The following is a 9,588-nucleotide window of genomic DNA, read 5'->3' on the forward strand; positions in this document are numbered from 1 at the left end:
CATAATGTACAAATCTCCGATGTCTTTTGTCATACAAATTTAGATTACTATATATGGTCAGCCTCCGTTGTGTTTTTTGTACATGAGTAGCATCATGCTAATCACATTACTGTTGAATTTGCTTTTGTTGCTGAAAAGTAAAACATGAGTTAAGAGATTAGGGTATAGCATTTTTTCTTGAATATCTGCAAAATTCTAGTTCATAAGGAAGTTACACCATATAATGAAACACTTTCCTACCATTATGTCTGGGTATTTTGGCTAAGGTGAACTGAAACATTTTCCTACTGATGAATATTATGCTTGTTTACAATTCAGACATAATGCACATGTCAGGATGATTCTTTCTACGTCACTCTTCTGTGGCTGCTGTGACATCAAAGGCCTATGATTTCATACTATTTACAGAGAGTTAATTTTCATAGTTTCTGCATTTATATGGTTACATATTCCTTTGATTTGAATAAATGGAATCCTAAAACACCATTAAGTTCAACTATTTTCTCTGCTTGGTTGCATTTTGTATTTCTTTGTTTCTCTGAAGAATTTTAATATATTTCCATTTGGCACTGAGACAGTTTAATGTCTCCATTCAGACCCTTAAATCATTATTTTCTCTAATTTGAATAAACAAGTCTTCACTTCACTACACATGTCACTAAGGTTGCAGCCAAGTTTCTCATCAGTCTCTTTATAACCTGATTGAATTCTGTATTTTTTCCATGTTCTTCCTTCTTGTCAAATATGTAGATCTTCCAACTGCATATGTTTTGTTAATTTAAGGTCACAAAAATAGTTTTATTTGGCATCTACTCAAATAAAGCATTTGCTATTTCACTCCTTGCAATGAGGAAGAAGGCTGTCCTCAATGGTCTGTCTTAATTACTATGAAATCAGCAAATCTAGAAAACATTTATTGTTATTTAAAATTCTTACTCATGAACAATTAAAAAATAACAGAAAAAACAAACATTTTAATATTTATGAACTAGGAAGTTTATTTTTTGAATAAGAAAATGCATTTATTATTTGTAATAAAGGGTTTGCTACTTAATAAAGCATATTGATTGATACAACTCATCCAATTTTGTAACAAAATAAAAAGTCATGCTTTAACTTTGGCTTTATATAATAGCAAATTTTAGATTTTCTTTTGTTGATTAAGTGGGCAAAATAGCTATAATAACTATTGCTTTCATACATACTCAGAACCTCCAGAGTTTATTATATCTGTTTATACTAGGCATGCAATGAGTATTGAGCTATGTAAACCTGTTCTCAATGCAGATAGATCAAACAGAAAGTTTGTGAAAATAATGAACTATTTTCTTTAATTGAAAGTTAATCATTCAGTCATGTCCAACTCTTTGTGACCCCATGGACTGTAGCCCACCAGGCTCCTCTGTCCATGGGATTCTCCAGCAAGAATACTGGAGTGGGTTGCCATTTCTTTCTCCAGTTTCTTTAATTACTATTTTAATATAGCTTTTGTGTTTTGAGTAATATTATATGTATCTCACTTAGATTCCATTCTTTCAGTGGTTTATGAAAAATGAGTTTAGGGTAGGGGGACATAAAGCTTTCTTAAAGTAAAACTAAGGAATTAAATCTTGTGTTCATAATTCTTAGCTGAAAAACATTATGCACCATCTCTTTGACTTCTGTAAGAATCAGAGATCTAAAACTGAGAATTTCTCCAGATTCTCCAGAAGCTGATGATGTCATAAAGGAGACAGGTCTTCCAAAAACCTTGGCTCAATCAGCAGATTACTAGGTATGTACCAAAATTACAACAACCTTCTTTCTTCTTTGTCTCTTTTTCTTCCATTTCTTGTGGTTATATTACTCTTACTCTATTGGTTTAAGGCTTATATTGAAAACTTCTTTTAGGAGGCAGAATCTGGGGCAATTGACATATATCTATTTGGCATCTGTTATTTAATAAACTGGGAACATGTTAAGATGCAGATTCTGATTCAGTATATTGGTGGTCATACCTGAGATTCTGTGTTTTAACAAGCTTCTAGGGTGTGCAGATGCTGCTGGTCTATGATATTACTTTGAAGAGCAAGAATCTAGAGAGAGTTTTGCATTTGGTATTGTATGTGTTAGTAGCAAAAGCACTGAAAATTAGAGTTAGTACAGCTTGAAGTTCTTATATTAAATTTTACTCTCCTATACTAACACTATTCAGGCCAAATATAAAAAGGAAACTAAAAAGCTAGACTTGAAAGTATTCCTTTAACTAGAATTATATCATGATTCCATATAACAAGAGTTATTCTTATACCAGAGAATCTTACCTTTGACATGTTGTTCCTAATTATTGTGTTAATCAAAAGAGTGACTAACTTCTTGCCAGAAAATATTGTTTCTTTATGCAGCTCTCTTAAGGTAAGTATCTTACAATGGAGTAAGCTTTTTCAATAGGGGATAGAATATTAATGATCAAAAAGGAAATATCTTCAAAACTTAATTATATTTCAGAATTCTCTGACTGCTGATTCTGGCTAGGTTTGCAAAACAGATGCAAAATATCATTAAACAAATTGTACAAGAACCAAAAAGAACCCCCTCCTCCCCAAAAAATGGAAAGAATTCATTACAAAGTCATGAAATTAACTATAGTATTATATGGCTAAGCATTATATTTTATGGAGTTGGAGATATCTCTGATCTGTTTGATGATACCCCAGAAAGTTAGCCATTCCACATATGCCATAATTGAGTCCACAAGATCAGTTAAAGAATGAAATAAGGAAATATCAGGCAAATTTATAAACTTGGATTATATTTCCAACCACAGACACATTCTTTAACTAATAGGTTGTGAATACATAGGCCATTAGTGATCATTAAACTATGAAACAGTTCTTAAATTTCACAAGTAGGTTTGAATTTCACGAGTTGCATTTCACAACAGGGAGTCAAGATTATTCACCACTTTCATATGCTGACACCTGTGATCAAGGCATAAAGGCTGATAAACAGCATTTAGCTCTCTGTATAAACACACAAGCAGAAAGATAAGTCATGAATTTGCCAATTGCTGTCCCCTAGTGAGAATATTAGTTAATATTCATAACATATGCACATGAAAGTTTGAAAATTTTTGTATCCTCCATCATAGCAAAACAGAGTATTAAAATGCTGGTGCCCATAATCAAATCCAAAAGAAGAAATCAGACTCAGTATTTAGGATAGCATCATTTTCTTCACTGCTTTTTATTATGTATGGTATAGTAGAGGCTCTAAGGAAACCAGACATTCAATTTGGCAAGTTAATTCTATACTTTTTCTGAATTAAAAGAGACAATGCTCAAATATTTTTTCCAAAATTTTAAAATAGGTGAAACATGCATAATCATTGCAGATATAGCATCTGTTCCTTCATTTCATGGAAAATGTGGATTTTTTCCCCCAAATCGATAGCTTTATATCTCCATGTCTTGTTTCATGTTTCATGTTTTATAGAAAGGCTCTAAGTAGAAACAGTATCATTGTTTTTATTGAAGTAAGATGGCAGAGTAGGAGTCCTTAAGCTCACTTCCTCTCATAGGGACACCAAAATCATTAATAACTGATGAGTAATCATCAAGAAAAAAAAAAAAAGATTGGAATCTACCAAAAAAAAGATACTCTACATTCAAAGACATAGAGAAGAAATGGTGAGACGGCAGGAAGAGCACTCTCACAATATAATCAAATCCCATACCATTCGGGTGGGTGCCCCACAAACTGGAGAATAATTATAATGTAGAAGTTTTCCTACAGGAGTGAGAGCTCTGAGTCCCATGCCAGGCCCCCAGCCTAGGGGCCTGGCATCAAGAGGAGGAGTCCCCAGAACTTCTGGCTTTGAAGGTTGGCAGGGCTTAACTGCAGGAATTTCACAGACTGGGGAAAACAGAGACTCCACTCTTGGAAGGTGCACACAAAAGCCCTGTGTGCACTGGGTCACAGAGCAAAAGCAGTGACTCCACAGAAGCCTGGGCCAGACCTACCTGCTGGTCTTGCTGGCTCTCCTGGGAAGGGAAGGGGCAGCTGAGGCTCTCTGCGGTAATAAAACCTGGTGTCAGACATAATGGGAACTATGTGAACTCCGGCTAGAGGCAGACATTTTGGGTCCTTGGCACTGAAACCTGGCCCCATCAGATAGCTTGTAAGCTCCAGTACTGGGATACCTCAGACCAAACAACTGACAGGGTGGAAAAACAGCCACATCCATCAGCAGACAAGATGCTTAAGGACATCTGGAGCCTAAAGTCATCTCTAGACACCACTCCACATGAGCCTGCCCACCACAGGGTTAAGGCCCAGCCTCACTCACCAGTGAGCAGACATCAACCCCTTCCATCAGGAAGCCTTCGCAAACATCTAGAACAGCCTCACCCATCAGGAGGCAGACACTGAAAGCAAGGAGACTAAGATCCTGCTGTTTGCAGAACTGAATCCACAAACAGATTAGAATGTACCCTAGAAGCACCAGATCCTAGGCCCTTGGGTCACGAGAGGCAAGTGTGCTACTGGAACATATAGGATATCCCATACAGAGAGCCACTTCTCTAAAGTCAAGAAATGTAACCAAACTATCACAACCATAAAAATACATATAACAACTTTAACAAAATGAGACAGTAAAGGAATATATTCCAGACTAAGGAACAAGATAAAACCCGAAAAGGACAATTAAGTGAAGTGGAGACAGCTTATCTACCTGAGAAAAAGTTCAGAGTAATGATAGTAAAGATGATTCAAGAACTCAGGAAAAGAATGAATGCATAGAGTAAGAAAGTAAGGAAAGGGTTAGGGAGTATAAAGAACAACCAAACAGAGTTGAAGAATACAATAACTGAAATGAAAATACATTAGAAGGAACAATAGAATAAATATGGCAAGAATGAATCAGTGAGCTGAAAGATAGGATGGTATAAATTACTGCTTCAGAAAAAGAAAATAAAACAAGGAAAAGTAATGAGGACAGTTTAAGACACCTATAGAACAATGTCAAATGCACCAACAGTTGCATTATAGGGGCCCCAGAAGGAGCAAAGGGAGAGAAAGGGCATGCGAAAATATTTAAAGAGATAATAGCTGAAAAATTTTTTAACATGAGAAAGGAAATAATCGTCAAAGTCCAGGAAGCACAGAGAAGATAAACCTCAGGAGCAACACACTGAGATACATAGTAATCAAACTGACAAAAATTCAAAACAAAACAAAGATAAAATATTAGAAGTAATAGAAAAACAACAAATAACTAACAAGGGTATCCCCATAGACTAGAAGCTGACTTTTCAGTGGAAACTCTACAGGCCAGAAGGGAATGGCATGATATATTTAAAGGGATAAAAGGGAAAAGCAACAAAGAATACCTAGCAAGGCTCTCATCAAATTTGATGTAGAAATCAAAAGTTTTACAGACAAGCAAAGGCTAAAAAAATTCAGCACTGCCAAAACAACTTTAAAACAAATGCTAAAGGAACTTCTCTAAGAAGAAAAGAAATGGCCACAACTAGAAACAAGAATATTACAAAATAGGAAAGCTCACAGATAAAGGCAAATAGGTAGTGAAGGTAGCAAATCATCCACACACAATTATGATATCAAAACCAGTAATTGTGACAGGAGGAGAGTACCAGTGTGGGAAATTTGAAATGCATTTAAAATTAAGCGATGAGCAACATAAAACAATCACATATTTATATAGACTGCTATATAAAAAATCAGTAATAGATATACACAGGAATATGAAAACAGAATCCAAACACAACACTAAAGATAGTCATAACATTATAAGATAAGAGAATAAAAGAGGAAAGCAAGAATAAAGACCTACAAAAACAAATCTTTGCTGACTGAGCAACCAGGGAAGTCTAATAAATCCAAAACAGTTAACAGAATGGTAATAAAAATATACATTATCTTACATGTAAATGGATTAAATGCACCAACTATGTCTAAAAAGATATAGACTGGCTAAAAGGGATACAAAAACAAGACTCATATATATGTTGTCTATAAGAAACCCACTTCAGATCTAGAGACACATAAAAACTGAAAGTGAGGGGGTGGAAAAAGTATTCTATGCAAGTGGAAATAAGAGAAACTTGAGTAACAATACTCATACCAGACCAAGTGTGAAAGTGTTAGTCATGCAGTTCTGTCTGACTCATTGCAGCCTGCCAAGCTCAGCTTCTTTGTCCATGGAATTCCCCAGGCAAGAATACTGGAGTGGAGCCATTCCCTTCTCCAGGATATCTTCCTGACCCAGGGATTGAACTGGCGTCTCCTGCATTGCATGCAGTTTTGTTAACATCTGAGCCACTAAGGAAGCCAAAGACTGTTACAAGAGACAATAAAGAAACTATATAATGATCAAAGAATTAATCCAAGAAGATATAACTGTAAATATATATGCACTGAAAACAGGAACACCTCAATATATAAGGCAAATAACAGACATAAAGGGAGAAATTGATAGTAATGCAATTAATAGAGGGGCTGTAACACCCCACTTACATCAATAGACAGATCATCCAAACAGAAAAACAGTAAGGAAACATAAGTCTTAAATGACACATTAGACCATGTGGCCTTAATTTGTATTTATAGAACATTCCATCCCCAGGTAGCATATGCACTATTTTTTTGTACAAATGGAGCATTCTCCAAGATAAGTCATATGCTGGGGGACAAGGCAGACTTTGGTATATTTAAGAAAACTGAAATCATATCAAGTTTTGCTGTGAGATTAGAAATCAAGCAAAAAAAACTGCAAAAAAACATACATTTGGAGACTAAACAATATACTACTAAAAAACCAGTGGGTCTTTGAAGAAAGCAAAGAGGAAATAAAAAAATATAGAGACAAATGAAAATGAAAGTATGATCATCTAAAACATATGGGATGTAGCAAAAGCAGTTTTAACAAAGATTATAGTCATAAAATTTATCTTAGGAAACAATAAAAATCTCAAATAATCAACCTAACCTTATATTTACAGAAACTAGAGAAAGAACAAAGAACTTTGTTAGCTCAAAGTTAGCAGAAGGAAATGAATCATAAGGATCAGAACAGAAATAGATGAAATAGAGACAAATAAAACAATAGAAAATGTTAATGAAACTAAAAGCTAGTTGAAAATTTAAACAATATTGATAAACTTTTAGCCAGACTCATCATGAAAAAAATGATGCTGTTAAAGTACTGATCTCAATATGCCAACAAATTTGGAAAACTCAGCAGTGGCCACAGGACTGGAAAAGGTCAGCTTTCATTCCAATCTCAAAGAAAAGCAATGCCAAAGAAAGTTCAAATCACTGTATAATTGTGTTCATTTCACATGCTAACAAGGCAATGGTAAAATCCTTCAAGCTAGTCTTCAGCAGTACGTGAATCAAGAACTTCTAGATGTACAAGCTGGATTTAGAAAAGCAGAAGAACCAGAGATCAAACTGCTAACATCCTTGGATCATAGAAAAAGCAAAGGAATTCCAAAATAAGGTCTACTTCTGCTTCAGTAACTAAGCTAAAGCCTTTGACTGTGTGGATCACAACAAACTGTGGAAAATTCTTTAGAGATGGAACTATCAGACCACTTTACCTGTCTTCCGAGAATCCTTAATGCAGGAAAAGAAGCAACAGTTAGAACAGGACATGGAATAATGGACTGGTTCCAGATTGGGAAAGGAATACATCAAGGCTGTATATTGTTACCCTGCTTATTTAAATTATATGCAGAGTACATCATGCAAAATGCGGGGCTGGATGACTCACAAGTTGGAATCAAGATTGCTAGGAGAAATATCAACAACCTCAGATATGACAAACATAGGCAGCATAACAAAAAGCAGAGACATCACTCTGCTGACAAAGGTCCATATAGTCAAAGCTATGGTTTTTCCAGTAGTCATATATGGATGTGAAAGTTGGACCATAAATAAGGCTGAGTGCTGAAAAATCGATTCTTTCAAACTGTGATGCTGCAGAAGACTCTTGAGAGTCCCTTGGACAGCAAGGAGATCAAACCAGTCAATCCTAAAAGAAATCAGTCCTGAATATTCATTGGAAGGGCTGATGCTGAAGCTCTGGCTTCAGCCAGATTGGCCACCTGATGCAAAGAGCCAATTCATTGGAAAATATGCTAATGATGTGAAAGATTGAGGGTATGAGGAGAAGGGGGTGACAGAAAATGAGATGGTTGGATGGCATCATTGACTCAATGAACATGAGTTTGAGCAAACTATGGGAGATAGTGAAGGACAGGGAAATCTGGCATGCTGCAGTCCATGGAGTCACAAAAAGTTGGATATGACTGAGAGACTGAAAAACAACAACATAAATAGTGCATTTAAAACCATATGTTGCTTATATTATTACTTACATTTCTTATATTATCTTACAATGTTTATGTTACTGAGATGACTAGGTAAAGTTTCATACAAATTTAACCAGTTGATTGATATATTTTTCTCTTAATCAAACAGTTACAATAACAACTAACATTGCATTTTCGATTAAATTGAGGGAATCTGATCCTAGCTGATCCTGTCTTTTTTCCAAACATAGAAGAGAACATTCAAAGTTCATATTCAGGTATCACTTCACTGGCAGATGTTTCATGTAGAAATTGTGTGTTCTACATAATTTTGTGGGGTCCTGGAGGTGTAAAAGAACTTTCATCAAGAAATATACCAAGGTAACACAATAGGAAAGTACTGTCTCCTCAACAAATGGTGCTGGGGAAACTGGATATCCATATGCAAAAGAGTTAAGTTGGACTCATATCATAATCAAAAATTAACTCAAACTGGATTAAAGACTGAAAATAGGGCTGAAACGATAAATTCCTATAGAGGAAAAGATTCTTCTTAATGAATCTGGCAATTATTCTTGGATATGACACTAATAGCTGCTGCTGCTAAGTCGCTTCAGTCGTGTCTGACTCTGTGCGACCCCATAGATGGCAGCCCACTGGGCTCCTCTGTCCCTGGGATTCTCCAGGCAAGAGTACTGGAGTGGGTTGCCATTGCCTTCTCTGACACTAATAGCACAAGTAACAAAAACAAAAATAGACAAATGGGACTACATCACACTTAAACATTCCTGAACAACCAAGGAAACAGCCAAGAGAGTGAAAGGTAGATTACAGAATGGGAGAAAAGATTTGCAAACCACATCTTTGATAGGGTGTTAACATATAGAATTTATAAAGAATTTCTATACTGAACAACAAAAAACCAAATAATCCAGTTTAAAAGTGGGCAAAATATTTGAATAGACATTTCTGCAAAGAATATATGCAAGCAACTGAGAAGTATATGAAAAGATGCACAACATTACTGATCATCTGGGAAATGCAAATCAAAAACATGAAGTGGTATAACGTCACACTCATTAGGATGGTCACTATCATAAATGTTGTTATAAATGCGGAGAAATTAGAACCCTTGTGCCTTGTTGATAAGAATGTAAATTGTACAGTAATTATGGAAAAAGTATGGAAATAGCTCAAAGAATTAAAATTAAAATTATGGTATGATCCAGCAATTCCATTTGTGGTTTTATATCCTTTAAAATGGAAACGA

Source organism: Bos indicus, chromosome 8, assembly GCF_029378745.1.
Source record: "Bos indicus isolate NIAB-ARS_2022 breed Sahiwal x Tharparkar chromosome 8, NIAB-ARS_B.indTharparkar_mat_pri_1.0, whole genome shotgun sequence".
Classification (NCBI taxonomy): domain Eukaryota; kingdom Metazoa; phylum Chordata; class Mammalia; order Artiodactyla; family Bovidae; genus Bos; species Bos indicus.